Source organism: Onychostoma macrolepis, chromosome 22 (assembly GCF_012432095.1).
Source record: "Onychostoma macrolepis isolate SWU-2019 chromosome 22, ASM1243209v1, whole genome shotgun sequence".
In the NCBI taxonomy this organism is placed as follows: Eukaryota; Metazoa; Chordata; class Actinopteri; order Cypriniformes; family Cyprinidae; genus Onychostoma; species Onychostoma macrolepis.
The window spans coordinates 32,263,475-32,287,626 of NC_081176.1; the positions used below are offsets into that span (position 1 = coordinate 32,263,475).

The following is a 24,152-nucleotide window of genomic DNA, read 5'->3' on the forward strand; positions in this document are numbered from 1 at the left end:
GTATTTTAATTAACTAACATTAACAAAGATTAATAAATAGTGTAATAAATGCATTGTTCATGTTAGTTAATACATTAACTAATGTTAACAAATGACACCTTATTGTAAAGTGTTACCTATGCAGTTTAGAAATATGGAAATTGATTTAGGTAATTTCCAGGAAATGCATGGAAAAAGGCAAGAGCAACACTGAGAGCAATACTTCACACACTTGTTACTGCGTTGTAGTTTTAGAGGTTTAATGTAAAACAACATGATTTCCTTCGCTCACCGGTTCCTGCGCAGTTTAAACAAGTATTTCACTCAAGTAACTTGCAGGTCTGGAAAAGTATGGAAAAAAAGAGCACAGTAGCTATAGCCTATGGAAAAATATTTGTGTTTCGACTATTTGCTCTATTCAGTGTTATAAAATATAAAATTAATTTCTAAAAATAAATTGATCATACAAGTAGAGAGCTTTCATGACAAACGTTTAGTAATCATCTGAACACGACTGAATTAATTCAAGGCACACTTTATCATTACGTAACTCTTTAAGCAGTCTTTTTAAATAATGTTTTACTAAATAATGTGCGTGTGCCACACAAACCATCAAAAGATAAAGAAGCAAACATGTAGGCCTAGTAGAAAATGTATCTGTATCTAAGCTGATTATTAGCCTACTCTTGACAGAGAGCTGGTTTGGTTTTGAGAGACGTGCAACACGGCTGTTTGATTGGTGATCGCGCTGTGCTTAGTCCATTCATTCGTATCATATCGTAGCCTATAAGGTTTAAATCACTGCCTTTTAAATATATACAAATAACAGAACGTGTATGATGTATTATTTTAGTTGATATTACTCTTGTCAAGCTCTGATTTCTGAGAGATGCCGGAGAGTCAACAGCAAGCGGTGTTTGATTTGCGCTCTTTTCATTCATAAAGTTTAAATTCATTCACTTCACACACTCATTATTGCGTAACTTTAGAGGTTTGTGTAAAATATCGTGCTGATCCCCTGCTCACCTGTTATCTAGCAAACACCAGACTGTGCTGCAGCCTCAGACGAATATTCATGCAGAATTATTCATTATCCGTTATTCGTTTTAAAAGCCATTATCTGTGCCTTTCTGTATAAGGTATTCGGCTTTGGGCACACCCCTAAAGTACATTAAATTAAAATAAAAATTAAACATACAGATCAATAATTACAAAAATGACAGATTAACAGGACTTTCTCCAATCCATGATTTACATGTACTCCGTGGCACCAAGTCTTGTACAATTTAATCAGTCTGAAGAGTATTTAACTGTCCCAACACAGGCATAATCTCTCCTGTGTATGTTTTCAGCGTGACTCTAGTGATCTCCAGTGACTCTGTTGAGAACGCAGCTTGGGATTGTTTCTCAGATATAATACTCACAGCTGCGCCGGTATCATTTTCCATCATAATTTCCTTTACAATATTTAAAAGGAATTAACCAAGCTCTTCTCCAGACAATATTATCAATTTTAGAGTTCAGAAAAAATTCCCCTCTAGGAGACATTGTAAGAGTCATAATGTCTGTTGTAATTCAGCTTTTTGACCACTGGGTGGAGTCTGGGCCTTAATGAGTATATAGGTAGGCAAAGAGTAAGAAAGTCAGGTGTGTAATTAGAGGGAAGCACAACATGTTTTGACCGTGTCTGGAGGTGAATATGGAAAGGCATCGGATGGGATTTTACGTGCACCGTGCAGAGGAGCTGTGAGCTGAAATGACCTGTACGAGCTGTGTGATGAATAAATCTGGTAAAGCAGTATTTGGAGGATGACTTTTCTTGTTTGGATCTCACGCGTCAGAAACCACCCTACAACACCTCAAGTGACAAAATGGCTATTTATGTCACTATATTTGTCAAAAAATGCTTATTTGTGGATTATCACGCATTACATTGGAACCTTTTGAAATTTTAATGGACTAATCACTGGACTTCGCTATGGATTTGAGTCTAATTGGACGTTGCAGTGAATCGAGGAGCAGCTGCGACGAATCGAATGAATGAAGTCAATAAGTTATGTGTAGCGCTACTTGAGGAATGATTTTGTGTGCACACATTTAATAGCGTTAGTTCAATGCATTGGTTGCTTGAGTTTTCACGTTGCCAAAGGTGAATGAATTCTACAGTCTGCAAATATGAGTGTTGGGAATTATGGCGATGTTGTGGCTGCTGGTGAACAAATAGAGACTATTGAGCCATGTGAGAAAGTGGAAACGGAGCCTGTGAGGGAAAAGAGGCCTACTAAGCTCACTCCTAAGGCATTATTGGAAAAGTTGGAAACTCTGCAAAAGACAAGAAAGAGTAAACTAAACAAGGCAAAGAACTTAATGGCTATCATAAAAGATTTTATGTCCAACCGAGAATATGAAAAGGAGGTGCAGTGTTCTTTTGAGAAATTCATCAAATTGAGAGATGAAGCAAGGGAAATGCACAATTATGTGGCGGTTCTTTTGCCCAGCGAAGAAAAAGAAAAACAACAAACATGGTTCAGTGGAAAGATGTTGATTTGCAATGGGTTTATTACGGAGCCCTTTAGTGGCAAAGAAGTTACTCTCAACCCTCATGCGGAGGAATATATGCCAAAGAAAACTTCCCAGCAAGGAGGTTTAAGGAATGTGATTCGGCAAACTCACAGCGCACCACAAATTGACCATAATTCTGCGTCACCAGTTCAAACATCAAATGTAATGCAGAACATTGATGGAACATCAACTTCAAACATTTGCAGTGTCATGCAGAAACAAAATGAGATTACTGCTCTCCTTGTAGAACAACAACAATCCAGCACTCTGCCTCAAAGAGATATTCCTGTGTTTGATGGTAATCCTCTGCAATACAGAGCTTTCATCAGAGCGTTTGAGCATGGAATAGAAGACCAAACCAAACATAATCGAGATTGCTTATACTTTCTGGAACAATACACACGAGGTCAGCCCAGGGAACTTGTGCACAGTTGTCACCATATGGATGCACAATGAGGGTATTTGCAAGCCAAAGCATTGTTAAAAGAACATTTCGGCAATGAGTTCAGAATAGCTGCTGCATATGTAGAGAAGGTTCTTGGATGGCCTTCAGTAAAGTCAGAGGATGTAAATTCATTGCAGAGTTATGCTCTCTTTTTGCGTGGATGCTGTAATGTAATGGAAGAAATTGATTATATGGAGGAGCTGGAGATGCCAAGCAATTTGAAAACCATCATCATAAAGTTGCCTTATAAATTAAGGGAAAAGTGGAGAACTGTTGCATCGTGACATTTATTGAACGTCAAGTCAAAATGTGTTACAGGAATAGCTTTAATAACTGAATTAAGTTCCCTAAACTGTACGAGAAAACTGTAAGTTGACATGAATTGTTCGTAAGTTAAAAGATTCCCAGATTTGTCAAACATTTTTATAAGATGATTAATGTCTCTGTTGAAACAATTTGTTAAAAATAAAGATTTATTTGAAGCAGTTATATTTCCAAGAGGTGTGAGGAGAGAAATTGTGACAGTAACAGATTTTTCAAGCGAGAAGGGCTTGCTGATGAAATTTGGATAATTTGAGGGGGATTTTAGAAATATTATAATCACATGTTACCAGAAATTTCAAGCCACCAATTTGATTAAAGAGACTACACTGTAAAAACTAAAGGTTCCTGGAGGCACCTTTTGGGGTTCTTCACTTTGCCGCCAAGGGACCCTCTGTAGAGCCTCTAGGCACCGTTTTAAAAGAGGTGGTTCTCTGAGGATCTTTAATGCTTCCTGGAGGAACCCTTTTATTAAGAATGGTCAGGAACCACCTTCGAGGCACCATTTCCTAATTTCAGTTCTTTAATATTTGCACCCCCCACCCCTCCCACTAGTTTATTGTTCTTGCTATTGACATTTTTAATAATTTTAATAAACAAACTGAAAAACTAAAACAAATGCATATCAAACATTGTTTATTGATAAACAACAGCAATATCCGTATTTCAAATAATCACCTTAAATAGTCAATACTGCACATCACAATCCCATTCATGGAAACACAATAGTGTTAATATTGTTATGAACAAAACATAAAACATTTACACTTTGACAAAACTGTAAAGAAATAAATGTGACTCAAATATCTCAGAACTTTAAAACACATTTCATGTACCTCAAAAATAGTACAATTTAAGTTAATAAGTTAAATTACAATATTTAATTAAAATTTGATGTACAGTGCATTCAATAGTAACAATTTGTTTCCTGTTCTAAATGGAGGTCACTGATTGGGCGCATTCACACAGGACATTTTAAGAAATTGATAAGCCTCAAGATAGCTGTATGTAGCTTAATAAACCTTCACATTTCCGGGTTTCTCAGCAGCGGAAGTCGTCATAGTTGGGTAAACTTCGAGAGCAGTGAATGGGAGAGTACTACAAATATATTTTTTGCATTCCCATTTGCTCAAATAGCAAAAGAAAAACTCTGCGATAGCATTTTCACGACTTTCAATCAAAGGAAAAAAATTGTCAGAGACTGATAACAGCAGTCAGAAGAGAGAAGGATGTCAAATTTACCGTCCCTCCCACAGACACTGCGTTAGAAACACCCTTGCGTTTGCGTTAACTAGTTTTTTTTTGTAATTTGATACAAATGTGATATAATACAAAGTATAGTGTTATAAATGTACATAATTTTTTAAAAATCAAAATATATATATAATTTTTTATTTTTTAAATCGAGGATTTACGATGATGACCGCTGAAATGCATCATCGTCTTGTGAAAAGGGTCCATGATCTCCTCCAACAGACACTGTAGAAAAATAGTGCACTTTAGTGTACTTTTAATTGCTTTTCTGTATAATGTTGAATAGGCACTCATAGTAAGGTAAACTCATGTCGGCAGGTTCGTCAGCAAGTAGCTCCTCACCATCAGGAGAATCTGCTGCTCACCAAATGGGTCTCCTGTTATTACCACAGTTGCTGTGAGATTCTGTGTAGGCCGTTCATTGAAAAAAAGAGGGAATTACATCAAATTAAATAACAAAATATGTACATTTATTCACTTAGCATGTATTCATTTAAAAATGAGGAACACCACAAGCAATTACACACAGACTCATGGGGACTCGTGTCACGGTGGAGACCTAAATGGAGGGCAATAGCACATACGGTCTGTACAGTAGAAAAAGCATTACGCCTGTGTGTGTGTGTGTGTGTGTGTGTGTGTGTGTGTGTGTGTGTGTGTGTGAAAAAGATTTGACTCGTTAGATTTTGACGTAGCAAAGAAAGGATTTTTGGTAACACTTTCTATGAAGCCCGTCTTTATTATACATTATAAAGGTATTCTTAAGGTATTATAATGAATGCATAATGCATTACAAATAACTTTATAATATGTTGTATCATCTCATGAATATTCATAAGAACAGTTTTAATGTATTATAATAGTTACTTATTTGTGGTTATAGCTTTTAAGAGTATGATGATTTATAACACAATGAACACGATCCATGCGCTTAAGTTACAATGGATTATATTTCTCATAGTTATAATGTATTATAAGTCTCATATCTTGCCACGTTACTTATGTTACTTTACTTAAAGCAGACAAAGACCACTTATAAGTAATAATAATAACAATAATATATATTTATTTTCTCAAACAGCCATAAGATCAGATATCAGATCAGATGAATGTGTAATATGACACATTTGCTTTGAACATTTAAAAAAAATATAATATCAGTTTGATTATTTTGATGGCACCCTTTAGACAGCTGTTGATAAGTAACTCTGTAACTACATGTCAACTAGCCGTCATGAGAGTATTAGTAGTGTGTCTGCTGAATATACTGTATGATAACACTTTATTTTGATGGTTCCTCAACAGACAAACTGAGTATAGGATACTTTGCAAGTATGTGAACAGTCTACCTACTAGGGTTGTCACGATACCATAAAAATATCTTACGATACTATACCAGCTGAAGTATCACGATACTATGCAGTATTGTGTTAATTTAAAATTCAATTCTACAAAATGAATCAAAATTTAATAAATAAATAGATGTAAGTGAAAACAGACAATATTATTCTCTGAATACTTAATGTGAATGAATGACTGGCTATTGTTTTCCATGAAATAATCTAAACAAAACTCATCTCAGCACTGCACAGAAGCTGCATGAAGTGACATTTAGATGTGGCATTTATACATAATTGCATAAATAATGTTATGAGATTAGTGTTTTAAATACTAAATTCTGAATATAGAAATATGTTGGAAAATAATGTAATATGCCTACTTTTAGATGGGAAACTTAAAACGGCCAGCAGGTGGCAGAAGTTCGTGATTGAATCACTGAGTCATTCAAAAGAATCAAAAACAGCACTCTTGCTCGTGTCGTATTGCCGAACTGTCAGGAGCATTTTTTTTTTGCTCGTGTATCTTGAAATTTCCGAGTTAGCAGAAACGAACTATTACACATGTTCTAGAAGTGGTCAAATTAATTAAACTGTGAGAATACTTTCTTGTAAGATATTATGATGTTGAATAAGTGATGCTTGAGCTGCTGTTGTTTAAAATGACATAAGATGGTCTGAATCAGACCCTTTCTTCTGATAAACTGCAGCATGAACAACGACGTGCAAGTGCGACTTCTCATTGCAAACCGAACTGAAGCATCGGGAAACACTCAATACCATATAATGCGTATACACAGAGCACAGCAGAAAGACATTTGGCAATCAACTTGTAATGTTTCTGCTGGCATGAATGTTCAAATGAACGTTTGAAACAGTGTTCTTGCCGTGCATACAACATATCTTACGGTACCGTATGGACGATACTACCGTTTAAAAAATGCAATGGCACCGCGGGTATTTTTAAGCTTTAGTATCGCGATACTACCGTAGTACCGGTGTATCGTGCAACCCTACTACCTCCCCGACCTAAGTCTACTAATACAATTAGTGTTATATATATAAACATTGCAGATGTAGTAAGGTACTGTGCAGATCTTAAATAAACAATGTCAAGCTATGATAAAGCCCATTATAAATGAAGTAGATTTAATATGGTGTTCATTGTGTGTTATAAATAATCATACTCTTAAAAGTTATAACCACAAATACGTAAGTACTATAGTGTATTATAATTGTTGTTATGATTATTCATGACATTTTATAACACATTATAAGGTTTTTTATAATGCATTATGCATTCATTATAATGCCTTAAGAATATCCTTATAATGTATAATAAATACGGGCTTCATAGAAAGTGTTACCGGATTTTTTTTAACTTTGCGTCTGAAAGTACGTGTGGATTAACATCTGGATAAGGAACGTGTGAATAACGTACGTGTGAATAAATACACTGATAATCATTTGTCTTTCTCCTGTTTTGCCCCAAGCAAGGCTTTAAGGTGGTAATGATCATGATAACAGCAGCTGAATTACACATCTGTCTCCTACGACTGCGATCATAAGACTTCAGTAGATATCAACACATGAACATAGATAATAGATGATAACATTTGATGAAAATGTGTCAAACTGCGGTAGACCAGAAACAAAACATTGTCAAATAGGCCTATGTATAAACATTTATTAACTATTTATCAATAAATGAGACATCTGCTAATCATACAATTATCTACTTTTCAGAAGTTAGGTCTACTGTGCCGTGATGCATTAATTATTACCAGTAAGTTCACATGTGCTCTGATTAACATTTATTATATTCTAATATTTTATTTATATGGTTACTGTGAATATATTTGGAGAAAAGCTGCATGTTAGTCGCTGAATAGGGCTTCATGATTTGCTTTTGATTTTTAGGTGATATTTCTTGGTAAGTGAATTATAAACAGTGAAAAACACTCATAGGTAGTTATTTATGCAGTTTATTTTATTATCAAAGCCTGTGTGATAACATAACCTGAGGCTAAAAGCTGTGATATTAATGTTGTCCACTAGAGAGAGCCACAGGATTCAGAATAGGACTATTTGAAGCTTATTTATAAAAATCAATTTCCATACTTTTGAACAGAAATAAATGCATAGAACACTTTAATTTAACTCTGATGTACTGACCGTATAGTTTTATATAATCAGTGTACATTGAAATCTGTGAATCTTGTCCCAAAATTTTCCAAATGTTTTGTTTTCTAATAAGCTGTCTTACAGTTTTTCTCGAATACTAACACAGAATTCATGAAACAATATTAATATTAATATTAACTGCGAGCAGACTGAGTGTCAATCAATGCACTGGAGAATACAGCGAACATAAATAAAGAAACAAAGTTGCTTGTCCGATTTCCCTAACAAGCAACCATATTTTTTTAAATAAGCCCAAAAAACCGCGACTTTACAAAAAAAGAAGCCCAAAGTCGCGTATAATACGCGGACTTGGCAACTGTGACCAGCACCCCTCTCCTGTCAGGGGTACATTCTCCCTTCACACCCACAGAGGACACACACTCAGAGAAATAAACAACATTAACAACAAAGCAGCAAACTAATATTTAAATGAACATATAGTAAAATGGAATAAGATAGTAAGCATGGCTCCTACAATAACTATTTAAATAAGATTATGAAATATTCATGGATTTGGAGGTGCTGAAATGTTATAACATACAGGTTTTTTCTTTCTTTTTGCTCAAAACAAAACAAAACAAAAACCCCAGTAATTTATAGCATTTAAGACATTTCACAAAATCACAGCAAAAGTTACTGCAGACGTCACGTATCTTCTCACACAGCTTCACACGAGAAGAGGGCAACGAAAGTGTTGTGCTTCTTATCTCACGCCATCAGTCACGACTTCTGCTCACAGAAAGATAAGCGACGACCGACACGAATGTGCTTAGTTAGCAAAGTAAGTTCAGTTATCACACCCCATATGTGTGTGTGTGTGTGTGTGTGTGTGTGTGTGAGAGAGAGAGTGTGAGTGTGTGTGTGTGTGTGTGTGTGTGTGAGAGAGAGAGAGAGAGAGTGAAAGAGTGTGTGTGTGTGTCTGTGCACGTTTTTGTGACAAATGAGGTCATGAATGTGTATAATGACAAGGGTATGACAGATATTACAAGGAGAAGGTGACTTTTCAGGACATTACCCCATGTCCCCACTTTTCAAAACACTTATAAATCACACAGAATGGAGTGTATTGAAAATCTGAAATAGCACAAAGTCTCCTGTAAGGGGTATGTTTAGGTGTAGGTTGGTGTAGGACAATAGCACATACAGTAAGTACAGTATATAAACCATTACGCCTATGGAGAGTCCCCACAAGGATAGCAAACCAGACGTGTGTGTGTGTGTGTGTGTGTGTGAGTGAGTGAGTGAGTGAGTGAGTGAGTGAGTGAGTGAGTGTGTGTGAGTGAGTGAGTGAGAGAGAGAGTGTGTGTGTGTGTGTGTGTGTGTGTGAGAGAGAGAGAGAGTGTGTGTGTGTGTGAGTGAGTGAGTGAGTGAGAGAGAGAGAGTGTGTGTGTGTGTGAGTGAGTGAGTGAGTGAGAGAGAGAGAAAGTGACAGTTGAGAATCAAATTCATGAACATTCCGCCATTTTAAGTCTATGGGATTTTCTTTGCCTGCTTTTTCGTCCGCTGTGCGAACATCGTAGGTCCGATCGCTTAGAAAAGATACAGCACTCTTCTCCTCAATGAGCCGGTCGATTTGACACCTCATTCATGGGTCTGTGATAAACGGTGAATGAACTTAACTCATCTTTATTTTTTCTGTGTTTTCTCTGCAGTCTTTCCAGATGTTATATTACAGAGAAAGGCTTTGCTGCTCTGAGTTCAGCTCTGAGATCAAACCCCTCACACCTGACTGAACTGGATCTGAGCTGTAATACACCAGGAGACTCAGGAGTGAAGCTGCTTTCTGCTCTACTGGAGGATCCACACTGTAAACTGAAGAAACTACGGTGAGTGTTATTATATTACTGAACACAAGAACTGTGTGAAAATACTGCCAAACAAAAACATTTCATGTTAAAGGGATAGTTCACCCAAAAAAGAAAACTCTGTCGTCACTTCACTTATCTTCAAGTCATTTCAAAACAGTGTGACTTTCTTCTGTGGAACATAAGAGAAGATATTTTGAGAAATGTTTTTTGTCCACACAATGGAAAGCAATGAGACCCAAACTACTGTGTTTCACAGAAGAAAGAAGGTCACACAGGTTAGGAGCGACATGCAGGGAAGTAAATTATGACCGTTTTTATTTTTGGGTGAACGATTCCTGTAAGAATCAAAATGTAAACGACCAAATACAATGATTATACTGAACGTGCTGAATGCACCTCTCACTCTTAGATTCATTTTTAATCAAATATAATCAAATATCTCAATTTAAATGAACCAATATTTGTGATTAGTTACTAATTAGAAACACATTCTAAATTTAATGATCACTTGAAAATTGGAGTTAGATTAAAGCACGAGTGATAGACCTTCACACATTACACCTTCATCCACGCCGCTGGATTTCATCATTGAGCCAATTAATGACCCTCTCAAGACTTATATGTCATAGTTATACTATAATGTTACTCTTATTTTAACATTATCACCCAGGCACCTCCAAGTAATTCGGAGTGCCACGCCTGGCATAAACCAGCCTATGCTGACAAAGAGATCCTCATATTTATAACACAATACAGTCCAAACCATTGTCACTTGCCATTGCCACCACGGGTCGACAGTGGGATGTGTAGGGATGGTTGGAGGACTGGAAAAGGAGGAAGTATGAGGAAAAAGGAGGAATTAGGAGGGGGAGGGAAGGAGGAGAGAGGGAAATGGGAAGAGGGATGGAAAGGAAAGAATAATGAATCCTGAGGCAGGTGTGTCTGTTTCGTGTGTTGGACGTTTGCAGATCGGGGCCCTGTCTCCCCCCAGGGTCTGTATGTGGCTATCCTTGTCAATGGGAAATATTCTCAATAATATTATTATTATTATTATTATTATCATTGGGAAGAGGGAGAGGGAGAGGGAGGAGGAGGGAAGGAGAAAATACTCAACACTCCAACCTATACATAAATGTGAATTTTCTTTTCTTTTTTTTATATATACTTTTTTTTGTTTTTGTTGTTTTTGTACACAGCTATCGCTGTATGAAAACAGTTGTTTTCACAGAAAAACTGAAACATTTGGAAACATGAAGACATTGAACATGCGATTGCGACAATATATGGTTTATTTTTGTGTTTCAAGTCATCTCCAGGTAATAAATAAAGTATATGAAAAATGTAGTGCTAATTGACATAGCATTTATTACAGTATATAAATTATTCTGTCTTATTATGTGATAAAAAAGTGTTTATAGTATATAAACAAATTATTATTATTGGTTATTGTCCAGCAGTGTATCTGATTTCTAAGCCAATTAAAAGCTAGAAATAAGAGAAAAATTTAAGTTGCCTGTACACTACCAGTCAAACGTTTTTGAAAAGATTGTTAATTTTTTTTTTTTTTTTTTTAATAATTCTCTTCTGCTCACCAATCCTGCATTTATTTGATCCAAAGTACAGCACAACAGTAAAATTTTGAAATATTTTTACTATTTAAAATAACTGTTTTCTATTTGAATATATTTTAAATTGTAATTTATTGTGATATCAAAGCTAAATGTTTAGCATCATTACTCCAGTCACACAATCCTTCAGAAATCATTCTAATATTCTGATTTGCTGCTCAAAAAAACATTTATTATTACCGTATTGACCCGAATATAAGACGATGTTTTTTTCTTGGAAATGCATCTGAAAAAACGCTGTCGTCTTATATTCAGGGTCTAGACTTTGACATGTCAATAATATACCCACAACAATAGGTGGCGCCAAAAACACATAAAACGAGTGTGCCATGAAATATGTAATGTTAATGTGTGTTTTAAAGATCTTGAGTGAAAACAAAAGAAAAAGAAAAGCTTACAGCGGCAGAGTCGTGACTGTCATGTTAGCCTGATGGGACCAAACTTCCTCTGTAAGTGATTTTCAAACATAAGACAGTACCCAGATTTGAAGACTACAATACGATTTCACTTCTACTCTTAATAAAATTTTGGTAGGCTAATATGAGATGGATAGCCTAAATGTTATATAATTCAGATGGGCTACCTGTTATTTTTATGGTATATCAAAAAGTGTATATTTTTCAGTGTCATTGTTGGTACATTTTACCAGTATTTACCATACTTCAAAAAAAAAAAAAATAATAATAATAAAATAGGAAAAATATGCAATATGAAAATAATTTAATAAAAATGTGTTTTACAGAGAGAGAGAAAAAACAAGATTTGGTTTTCAAAAAGCCATTTTCCAAAAGGTACATCTGGAAAAAGGGGGTCGTCTTATATTCGGGTCAATACGGTATTATGATGTTGAAAACAGCAGAGCAGAAATTTTTTCAGGTTTCTTTGATGAATAGAAAGGTCAGAAAAACAGCATTTATCTGAAATAGAAATCTTTTGTAACATTATAAATGTCTTTATCATCACTTCTGATCAATTTAAACCATCCTTGCTAAATAAAAGTATTCATTTCTATAATTTATTTTCCAAAAAAAAAAATAATAATAATACTGACTCTAAGCTTTTGAATGGTGTAGTGTATAATGTTACAAAAGCTTTTTATTTCAGATAAATGCTGATCTTTGGATCCTTCTATTCATCAAAGAATCCTGAAAAAAAAAATGTACTCGACTGTTTTAAATATCGACAATAATAATAGTTAAAAAAAAGTTTCTTGAGCAGCAAATCACAATTTTTTCTGAAGGATCATGTGACACTGAAAACTGAAGTAATGATGCTGAATTACATTTTAAAATGTGTTCAAATAGAAAGCAGTTGTTTTTAGTAAAAAGCTTTTTACAATATTACTGCATTTGCTGTATTTTGGATCATGCAGGCTCAGTGAACAGAAGAGACTTCTTTAAAAACATAATAAATCTTACTATTCAAAAACTTTTGACAGGTAGGTTATATATATATATTACAGAAATGTTATATTGTAACGTTATATATATATATATATAAATATATATATCAGAGGTTGCGTTAGACTTTAATATTGGGTCGTAAAAATTCCGTCATAATCTATTATTACCCGTCATTTTAATTTTCGTTTTTTAATTATAATAACCCATTTAATTGCTTTTATTTTTGTTCACGTTTTCATTTTTAATAATGAACCTAAAGGACGAGCATATTGGCTCATGCATTTATTTCTTTATGAAGAGAGACTGCGTCAGTGACAGCGGAGGACACTTAAAACAACAAAATATGCTAGTGCTGGATAAAGAAATAAAATAAAACCGATTTCTCTGTTTTAATAGATTCTTATTTTTATGAACCAATATCGTTTCTTAACTCCCAATCGATGCTGTTTTCATTTGATGAATGCACAGTAACGTTAGACAATCGGCTAAACTTTGTGCATGGTTACTTTTGATATGAAATGCAGTCTCAGGTTTCAAATTCTGTCCATTTTATTAGGAAATTCAAACAATAAATACCGTTTTGGCTTTAATGTGGCGTGATAGATCGCTGTAGACACCTCAGATCAAGCGATTCGCTTTACTATACTCACCTGTGAGTAATCAAAGACACAGCAAAAGACCTTTATTTTTGTTCTGGAGACGATCGCGCGCTCTGCTGCCTCACTGGAGCGCAGTCGCCACCAACTGGACAGGGCTGGGAATTACAGTTATAAACTACAATAGATCACCCTCAGTGTGTGTCATCTGCCAAAGTGACGGACGGCCTAAAGATTTTTCCGTCACTGCTAAAAAAATTCTGTCAATGACGGAGAATTTTCGGTTAACGCGACCTCTGATATATATATATATATATATATAACATTTCAGTCCCCCTCACTTCTGAAATGATGGCTACGCCCCTGTTATCACGCAGTTATCACGGACCGACTATGACACAGCGATGGTATTCACACGCTCTCTCTCTCTCTCTCTCTCTGGTTTGCATGCTGGGAGTGAGTGTGGTGTGAGGTGTGAGAGCGTTACGCTTGAATTTGGTTTCAAGGTTATTTATTTATTGGGTTGTTTTTTATTTATTTATGTTTTTGGGGGTTTATTTTTATCACGTTTTGGTATATCATTTAGTTTTAAGAAAAACACAGGTGTGACTTCTCCATTGACAAAGGAAGCCATGGCGTCTCTCTCAGGTGAGGGAGCGCCGGGTTTCTCTGTCAAGAATGGATGTAAAGTTTTTTCGGATCAAGCGTTCACGGTAGAAAACGTGCTTCTAGCGATGGGCGAGATTGTAGGGCACGAAAATATAGTATCGGCCTCTAGAATGAACAAAGCTGTGGTGGTGTTCTTTAAAGATGAGAAACTCGTAAACAGCCTTGTTGAAAAAGGAATTGTAGTTTCCGAAACCCTGCTGCAAGTAATGCCTTTGCGTGCACCTGCTATTAAGGTCACCATTTCAAATGCGCCGCCATTCATTTCTAATGAGCAAATTTTAAAAGAACTGAGTCGCTTTGGAAAGTTTGCTGGATCCATCAAAATGGTTCCGCTTGGGTGTAAAAACGCTGCTTTAAAACATGTGCTGTCTTTTCGAAGACAAGTTTTTATGTTTTTAAATACGCAATCTGAGTCTTTGGATATCTCGTTTCGCATTCAACATGGTGATAGTTCCTATATGATTTTTGCAACGACAGATAGTTTACGTTGTTTTGAATGCGGTGATTTGGGACATAAGAAGCTCACGTGTCCGCATAAGAAACAATCAGAAAATGGAAAGAACGTCAGAAATGATGAGCGAACCGATCGAAGCGAAAATAATGAAAGTCTAGATAAGGAAAAAACGGCCTACAGCTGTAAGGGATGTGATTCCAGAAAAGAAACAAAAGACAAAAGGGGCTATGATGATGAGGATTCGGAGGCTTTGGCTTCGGCAGGTGAACCCAGCGTTATTCCCCAGGCCGGTTCTTCAGCCGAGCAAAGTCCTGTAGATCCAGGCTCAAAGTCAGAGGTGAGTGAGTTTATTTCATCTGTGCGCGCTGGTGATTATGCTGTTGGCCCGAGTGTTTTGAAGGACGATGTTGTTGCTGTTAAGGATAATGAACATGTTTATGGTGATGTGGTTCCGAGTGTAAGTGGGTTGCAGTCAAAGGTGTCTGTGGAGAATGAAAATAGTGATGAAGAATTGATGGAAGATTGTGATAATTGTTCGGAGTTTTCAGAGATTGATTGCAGTCAGATTTTGGATGACGTTTATTCTGTTGAAGAATTAAATGAGTTTCTGGATTCAACTAAAGGGAAGAAGGTTGATGTTGTAAATTTCTTCCCAGATGTTAATAAGTTTGTTAAATCAGTAGTGATCGCTCAGAAGACGGTTGGCTATGACGTCATTTCAAAACAAAAAGATTTCGGCTGAGAAAGTTTTTAACAACTGTACGTAAAGCTCAAAAAGGTAACGTTAAATTGTTGAAATGGAAAAAATAAAGCACATGGGTGTGGGATTTATTTTTATTTGTGTTTTGCTTTTCTGTCATTGTTTGTGTTTCCTTTCTCTCTCCTCTGTAATGCAGATTCTTAGATTAGGATCTTTAAATGTGAATGGGTTGAGGGATGGGGGGAAACGAGCTTTACTATCTGAATTTTTTAGGCTTAAAGATACTCAAGTAACGTTTTTACAAGAAACTCATAGCGATATAAAAAATGAATCTGAGTTAAACCTGTGGTGGGAAGGAAACATGTGTTTAAGCCATGGCACAAATGTCAGTGCAGGTGTAGCGATTCTATTTTCAACTCACCTTAATGTCAACATTTTATCAGAAATGGAAATAGAGAAAGGACGTATTTTAATGGTGAAAGCTAAGATTGATAATCAGTTATTTGTTTTTATAAATATTTATGCTCCAAATAAAGGATCAGATAGAATTTTAATGTTTAGAAAGTTAGGAGAATTTTTAAAAAGTTATACTTTGGATGGATTTTTAATTGTTGGTGGGGATTGGAATTGTACTCTTAATTTTCTTTTAGATAGAAATAATGAGGAACCACATTCTGTATCGGCTTCTTTCTTAAAAAATATTATAATTCAGAATGATTTGGTAGATGTATGGAGAGATAGGAATAAAGATATGAGACAGTATACATGGACAAAAGTTTCACAAGGAATGATAAGTGTGGCAAGACTTGATAGGTTTTATGTCAACCGGGCTGAAAATAATAGAATAATGGGGTGTAATATTTTTCCATGTTGTCTATCAGATCATCATTTTATTACAGTCAATATTGTTTTGACACAATCTGGATTCAAAAGTCCTTATTGGAAATTTAACGTTGCATTGTTGAAAGAGAGAGATTTTCATGAGAAATTTGAATTATTTTGGAATGAATGGGTTTCTAAGAAAAATGATTTTGACAATTTGATACAGTGGTGGGAAATAGGAAAGACACAAATAAACATTTTTTGTCAGCAGTATACATGTTTTTCAACGAAAAAAATAAAACAAAAAATTTCTGAAATAGAACATGAGATCTTTCACATTACATCTGGTATGATTCAGCATTCTAATTCATCTTTAGCTGGCATTTTATGTGAAAAGAAACAAGATCTAGAATCTTTGTTGCAAGTGCGGGCTAAAGGTGCCCTGATAAGATCCCGTTTTATGTCTGTACATGAGATGGATGCTCCTACATCTTATTTTTTTAATTTAGAAAAAGTGTCAAAACAACAAAATGAAATGTATTGTTTGACAACACCTGATGGACTAAAGACGTCTGATTCAAGACAAATGAGAAAGATTGCAGTGGACTTTTATTCAGATTTGTACAGTAAAGAAGAAACTGATACTGAATGTGTTCCACAGCTATTGCAACAGCTGCCTACTCTTACTAAGATGCAGAGTGAGAATCTGGACAGTTCAGTTTTGTTTGAGGAGTTGACTGATGCCGTTAAACAGATGAAGCTGGGTAGAGCACCTGGAATTGATGGACTATCAGCGGACGTTTATAAAGCTGTATGGAAGTACATTGGAAAAGACTTTTATGAGGTGATCCAAGAGTGTTTTAAAGAAAAATGCCTTCCCACAAGTTGCCAAAGGGCAGTTTTAACACTATTACCAAAAAAGGGTGATTTGAGTGTTCTTAAAAATTGGAGGCCTGTGTCACTTTTAACAACTGACTATAAATTAATAGCCAAAGTTTTGGCAAACAGGCTGAAAACTGTACTGGGTGATTTAATATATCAAGATCAATCTTACTGCATTCCAGAAAGAACAATATATGATAACATTTTTATGATTAGAGATATTTTAGATTATTCTAAATTATATGAAGTGAATGTTGGCTTTCTGTTTTTAGATCAGGAAAAAGCTTTTGATAGAGTTGACCATGATTTTCTGTTTGAAACAATGAGTGCTTTTGGGTTTGGAGATGTTTTTATTTCCTGGATCAAACTCTTATACATGAATGCCTCTTGTATTCTTAAAATAGGTGGTGGGTTAAGTAGACCAATAAGATTACTTAAAGGTATAAGACAAGGATGCCCACTGTCTGGTCAGTTATATGCTTTAGCAGTGGAGCCACTCCTGTCTCTATTAAGAAAACATCTGACTGGGTTAAAGGTTGATGGTAACTGCAATGCGTTCAAGTTAACAGCATATGCAGATGACATTACTGTAATTGTGAAAGATCAAAGAGATATTGATGTTGTTATTTACAGTATCTCTTTATATGAGAAAGCATCATCTGCAAAACTGAACTGGAGTAAAACAGAAGCTTTCTGGTGCAATGACAAAAGAACAATGTTTTTACCTGTTATTCCTGGAAATGTAAAGTGGGAAAAAGATGGTTTTAAGTTTTTAGGCATCTGTTTAGGTTCAGAAGTGTATCAAAGGAAAAACTGGGAAGGTGTAAAAGACAAAATTTGTAATAGATTATCAAAATGGAACTGGATTTTACCTCAACTATCTTATAGAGGAAGAGTGTTGGTTATAAATAATCTTGCCGCGTCTGTACTATGGCATAAACTGATTGTGTTGAATCCACCGGATGGACTCCTCAGGGAAATTCAAAAAGTGTTTGTTGACTTTTTTTGGAACGGACAACATTGGCTAAGAGAGTCAGTGTTGTATCTGCAGTTAAGTGAAGGAGGCCAAGGCCTTATGGACATTAAGTCCAAAGTAGCTGCTTTTAGACTGAAGACTGCACAAAGACTCCTCTATCATCAGTCTCAGAACTGGGCAGAAATAGCTTGTGCTTTATTAAAGAGAGTTGGGCGGATGAATTTGGATAGACACCTCTTTTTAATGAATTTGAATGAAGTGGATTTTAATGGACTTCCTCCTTTTTACACATCAGTACTAAATGCATGGCAAATATTTATTGTTAAAAGAGAGCAGTCTGAGATAACCCATGAGTGGGTTCTTGAAGAACCTTTAATTTTCAAAGGGTGTCTGCACAAGCCTGGTTAAAGCAGGAATATGTAAAATTGGTCATCTTAGGTCAATGGACCAATGGATTTCTGCAGAAAATCTGGCCATGAAGATTGGTATTCATTCTGTTCGGACTGTTGAAAAATTATTATCTGAGATTCAGGAGTTGTTTCCTGTAATACCGTCGCAAGAAGAGATAGTTGAGAATGTATTCCCTAATATCAGTGTGGATGTAAATGTAGGAGACTGGCAGGAGGTTGATGGAAGATTACTTTCTTTTAAAACACCTGAACTTGGCCTCTTTGGTGTTATATCGAAGAAGTCTTTTTATCTGGTTTGTGTCAAATTTTTAAATTTAAGAGCATTGAAAGACCTTCCAGAGACCAAATGGACTAATTTTGTTGAATTGGGTACTTCTCCAAAAGGATGTTGGAGATCATTGTATAAGAAACCAATTGAAAAAAGAAGTGGGGATTTGCAATGGCGGATTTCACACTGGATTTTGGCAACAAATCGTTATAAAGTTCATTTAAATCCTTTGCAAGGAGAAGAGTGTCTATTTTGTGGTCTTTCAGAAACAGTATCTCATATATTCATCGGATGTTCAAGGTTATTAGGAATTCTTGATGTGTTAAGAGATTTGAGTAATAATTTTGGTTTTATTTTTACAAATAGTTTTTTTATTTTTGGACCAAAATATAGTGTTTCAAACAAGAGTAAAATTGTTTTGATAAATTTTTTATTTGGTAAGGCAAAAATGGCAATTTGGTTGACAAGAAAGAGCAAAATGCTGTTTAATAGTGATGCTGATCCTTTGAATATGTTCAGAGCGCTGGTAAAAAGTACGCTGGTTATGGAGTATAAGTATTATGAATTGGTGAATGATACTGAGTCTTTCTTTTTTTCGTGGGGAGTTGGAAATATTTTATGTCAACCCAATGAAGAGGGAGGTTGTGATATATTGTTGTAAAAGAAGCTGTTATTTATTTTTATTTTTTTTAATGGTTTCTTGAAGTAATGTATTGCGGTTACTGAATGTATGTATTTTGTGTTAATGGATTGTAATTAAAGAGATGTTGAAAGGTCTCTCTCAATTCAATTCAATTCAGAAAGCTTTATTGGCATGACAAAAACATACATTTTTTTTTTGCCAAAGCATTAAAACAACATAGAAAATGATTTAGAATATCTGAACATTTAGTAAAGCCTAGAGAAAATAATATAAAATAAAAATAAAATAAAAAAGGCAATATTATATAAACACATGGCTAGATATAGCAAAAAATAAATAAAATAATATTATTAATAAAATAATATTAGTAAAATAAATAAAGAATTATAATAATAAATAAATGATTGTACTACAGAAATCATGTAACAACTGAACTTAGAAATTTTAACATTGTATACATTATATAGATGTGTGTGTGTGTGTGTGTGTGTGTGTGTTTGGGCTGTGAGTGTGTGTTTATTGGCTGTTTGTTTCTCTCTGGCCGTCCCTCAGGAGATGACAAGATGCTACAAATTAAAATAGCTTAACCTATAAGAAGGACTTGTGGATTGATGTGAAGGCCAGCAGGGATGATGCTCCGAATGATTGTGAATTAAACATCTCCGATGGCGTTCATTGCAATGGATTTTGTCGACTTACAAGAAAAGGAAGGAAAAGGATTTAATTGCGAACAGTTATTGATTTTATGTGTGATACGCAGTCACAGCATTTCAGTCCTCACCTACAGAAGTGTGCAGCCCCAGACTGACAGCTGCACTGAGTGAATAATCTGCATTACAAAAAAAACACTTTAAAGATTATTTACGATTAATTATTGTTGCCAAGTTATCGAATCGTTATTGCTTATATGGAGTAGTTTGTTAGATCGCGATCTCTCTAATTTGTTTGTCTATTGAAGTGCCAACAGATATAGAAGTACACAAGTCATACCGTAATTTAAACGCGGTAGACTTTAATGGACAGTAAAACTAAGACAGAATACCGTATAACTCCAGGCTGGCACAGTATTGACGAACGAATGCAAACATATGCAGAGCACCGTAACTTAATTTGAGCTTTCCAAAACAAAATCACAGAGCGGTAACTGATGTTATACTGTGTTCTGCCTTGGTTTCTCCGGGGCTTTTCTCCATGATACTTAAACACATGATAAAGGAGGTCATTAATGTCCCACAATGATCAATAACTCATTTTCGACCGAAAACGAAATTATGGTGTTTTGTCTTTGCATGACGGGCGTGGTTTCAGCTCAACTTCACCCACGTCCCGCCTTTTTGCCCATTTTCGATTATCCGGGAGTGACGCGCGGTGACGCGATTCCAAGATTGCGGCGGTTGGCTCCGCCCACTTTAGGCTTCAAAAACGCTTTACAGAAACCTACGAGTGACGTCACGGACACTACGTCCATTTTTTTTTACAGTCTATGGTCCCAACACAGGCATAATCTCTCCTGTGTATGTTTTCAGCGTGACTCTAGTGATCTCAGTGGCTCTGTTGAACGCAGCTTGGGATTGTTTCTCAGATATGATACTCACAGTCTGTGTTAAACCGACTGCTGTAGGCGTGTTCTCCCTTTATTTTACACTGTTTGAATGACAGCTTGGTAAATCTGTTGGCGATCAAATATTCAATATCGCTACTCATCATAAGTAACTTACTTCGTACATTATCAGCTCAGCGGGAGCCGTTCAAACTAATATCATGTAATTTACGTCTCTATAATGATTGGTTGATACACCAGAAGGAGGCGAGCCTCTGTTGCAAGGTTTCTTTTCTCAACACTCCTCAGCGCTGAAAGTGAACACTCGATGCTGATTGGCTTCTTTCTTCTTCTTTTTTTACCAACAGAGGCACGAGAGCTCAGCTCTCCCCCGGCCTCGCCTTCTCTGTCACTTCCGGTTATAATTACATCAGCAGATTCGCCACATTCACGTTTCACGATAGAAGAGCGGCGCTTTCCAGCTTCAGTAGCATGTTATGATATTACAGCTGTGAAATTACGAACAAAATTTTGAGACATGAACTGAAATGAATTGTGAATTTTATTAACATTAAATCGTTCTCCTCCCATTTTCACCTCAACATTTTGGCTGTGCCTCCTTTGCTTCCCCGACGAGCCGCCACTGTTTCTAACTTCCATCTTTCCTCTGCAAGCTCTCTTGATATGCCCAGTTTTCCTGCAGTTATGGCATTTAGCATCTTTGAAATGACACCTGAGCGCTGTGATTTTTGCCGTGACATCTATAGCACTTCTTCCCTCTTTGGCTGGAAAGTCCACTTTATGCACAACTTCTGTGGAGCATAAGAGAAGATATCTGGATTATGGATCAACTGGGGATCGTGTTAACTGGGGACGTGCGCGTGCACGCTAATAGTTTTACCTGAGTTTCCAGCAGATGTTGGACCTCCACAGATTCGTCACAGGGAATTTTCAATGGAACAGATTTCAAAGCTTTCCACATTATTTGTGAATGTTTGTATCATTATTGGACTCTGTTGTTTCCCCTGTCGATGTCCCAATGTATCTGATGCGGTTTAAGGGAAGTTTTAATGCGTTTTCGTGTCGCGTCTCAGACCATGCCCAGATTAATTTGTTTAGGCTACATTCGTTTCAATAGACTTTTTTTTCCTAATGACAATTGTAAATGCATTAAATAAGGTGTTTACTTTGTTTCTTTGCAACGCCTGTGTAGGCTGTTCAAAAATATTACTTAATTTGTGTAAATGAATTTGAGCAGTAATATTGCTGTGGTCAAAGGAATGTCAAGCATTTCATTTTCTTTCTTTTTTATATTGCTAAAGAATGCGTGATAAACAAGCTATAGTTTTGCATTAGGCATATAATTTCGAATAAGTGACACAGATAAGATGCAGTGAATTATCCTGAATAGGGAATGTTCAACAAACGTATATAGCCTACATAGTTAGGTGTTGAAGCAAAATCACACACACACACTTTTAACAATACATAGCTTCAAAGCAGCTTTTTTTTGTTCATTTTTTTTTTTTTTTTACTATGAAGAGAAATCTGCTGTCACAAATGACTGTCGATGTAATGACCATATTGCAGAAATGTACAGTTTTATAATAGAGGTCTGTCAAGTCAAGTGAGGTCACCTTTATTTATATAGCGCTTTATACAATACAGATTGTGTCAAGGGAGCTTCACAGTGTTAAATACTGAAATAGTGCGTCAATAACGCAAACAAAGTTCAATTTAGCTGTAAAGCATCTCTAAAATGAGGACAATAGTAAACAGTCAGTTTCTCAGTTAAAGTCAGTTCATCGTTGATACAGCGATGTGATTGTCCAACTCAGTTCAGTTGCTGTCGAGGTGACGAGGTCTTCGCAGGGGATCTGTCTGTAGGACACATCTAGTTGACATGGTCTCCACTGACATTCAGAGCTGCTGTGGTCTTCTCTAGGTGCTGATCCACCATCTGGACTGGAAACGGGCTGGATCTGGGTAGTTAACATCATTCAGTTAAGCACAAACATGTTTAGGCAATTATTTACATATTGTGCTTATAATGATTACAATATAAGGATAATTTTGCAGTTTTGCATGTTGATTCAGAGTTGGGATCGTAAGTTTTTTGCAGGGGTTGTTATCTCTTCACAGGTGTTAGGGTCATCTAAAATCGTCACAAAGGCTGAATCCAAATGTTAGTGAGGTTGTTACCACTGAAATGAAGATAACTGGCATAATTCAAAGTTATATATATATAAGAGGCCCACACTCATTATTTATGAAACTGACAGACTTTTGTGTCATATTTTTAGTTCAAGAAGTCTGCAATAAAGTAAATATTGAAGGTTTTCCTATTCTAATTAATGTTTGGGAGAGAGGTATCATATTCGTGTAAGATGCCAAATGAGGTTAGTGATGTATACTGTCTTTTGCAATATTAGCCATATATGTAATAATTCATCATCACAGCATCATATGTTCTGCCTATGTCAGTCATGAAACAGTTATGGTGCTGAGTGATTGTCATACGACTTTCATAAAAAAGACAGTGGAAACTAGAAAAAGAAGCTATGAGGCAGTAAGAAAGATCCTACAGCATGGTTCACTTTTAATAAACACCTGTCAAACACTTTGTCACCTTAAAAATATACAGTAAACATGCCATACATGTGACACATATCGCTCATTCAAATTGTGGAGAAATGCCTTCCTGTGTTCATCACACATACTTAAAGAGTTTGGTTTTGATGCACTGCTCATAACATGTTTTCTACGGTCGGAAACACAAGTAGTCTGCCGAGAGACCAGTAGGCCTATATATAAAATGAAAAGCAGGAGTCATGAACTTAGAATTTACTTTAAACAAAGTGTTCTCTACATGTTCAATGAAAGACAACAGATTCACAACATTTATATTCAAGCACCTAACTGAGCATAATGCACAGTACAATACAGACACACTATTAAGCATAGATAAAATTAAGTTAATTTAATTGATTATATGATTGTAAGAAATTGAGTACAGAATTGTTCTGAACAGAGTTCTAAGCCAATGCAAAATGCTGATTTCAGATCAGTCATAAATCCAGGATCAAACTTTATGTCCAGGGAAGAGGATACAGAGGCACCAGAGCTGACTGTACAAGCAAGAGATCTCAGATAATAAAATCAGCAGAGAAAAATCACACAAACTCAAGCCCATCTCTGTTTTTTTTCTTCTTCATGATCTCTCTCTCTCTCTCTCTCTCTCTCTCTCTCTCTCTCTCTCTCTCTCTCTCTC

At 35.8% G+C, this 24,152-nt stretch overlaps 1 protein-coding gene and 1 pseudogene across 1 annotated transcript in view; one reads left to right on the top strand and one right to left on the bottom strand.

The window, feature by feature from the left end:
• The window catches only part of LOC131529977 (NACHT, LRR and PYD domains-containing protein 12-like), a 274,625-nt pseudogene extending 262,291 nt beyond the window's left edge, over window positions 1–12,334 (top strand).
• The window catches only part of LOC131529982 (NLR family CARD domain-containing protein 3-like), a 257,033-nt gene that overhangs the window by 176,541 nt on the left and 56,340 nt on the right, over window positions 1–24,152 (bottom strand). The gene's annotated exons all lie outside the window — the stretch shown is intronic.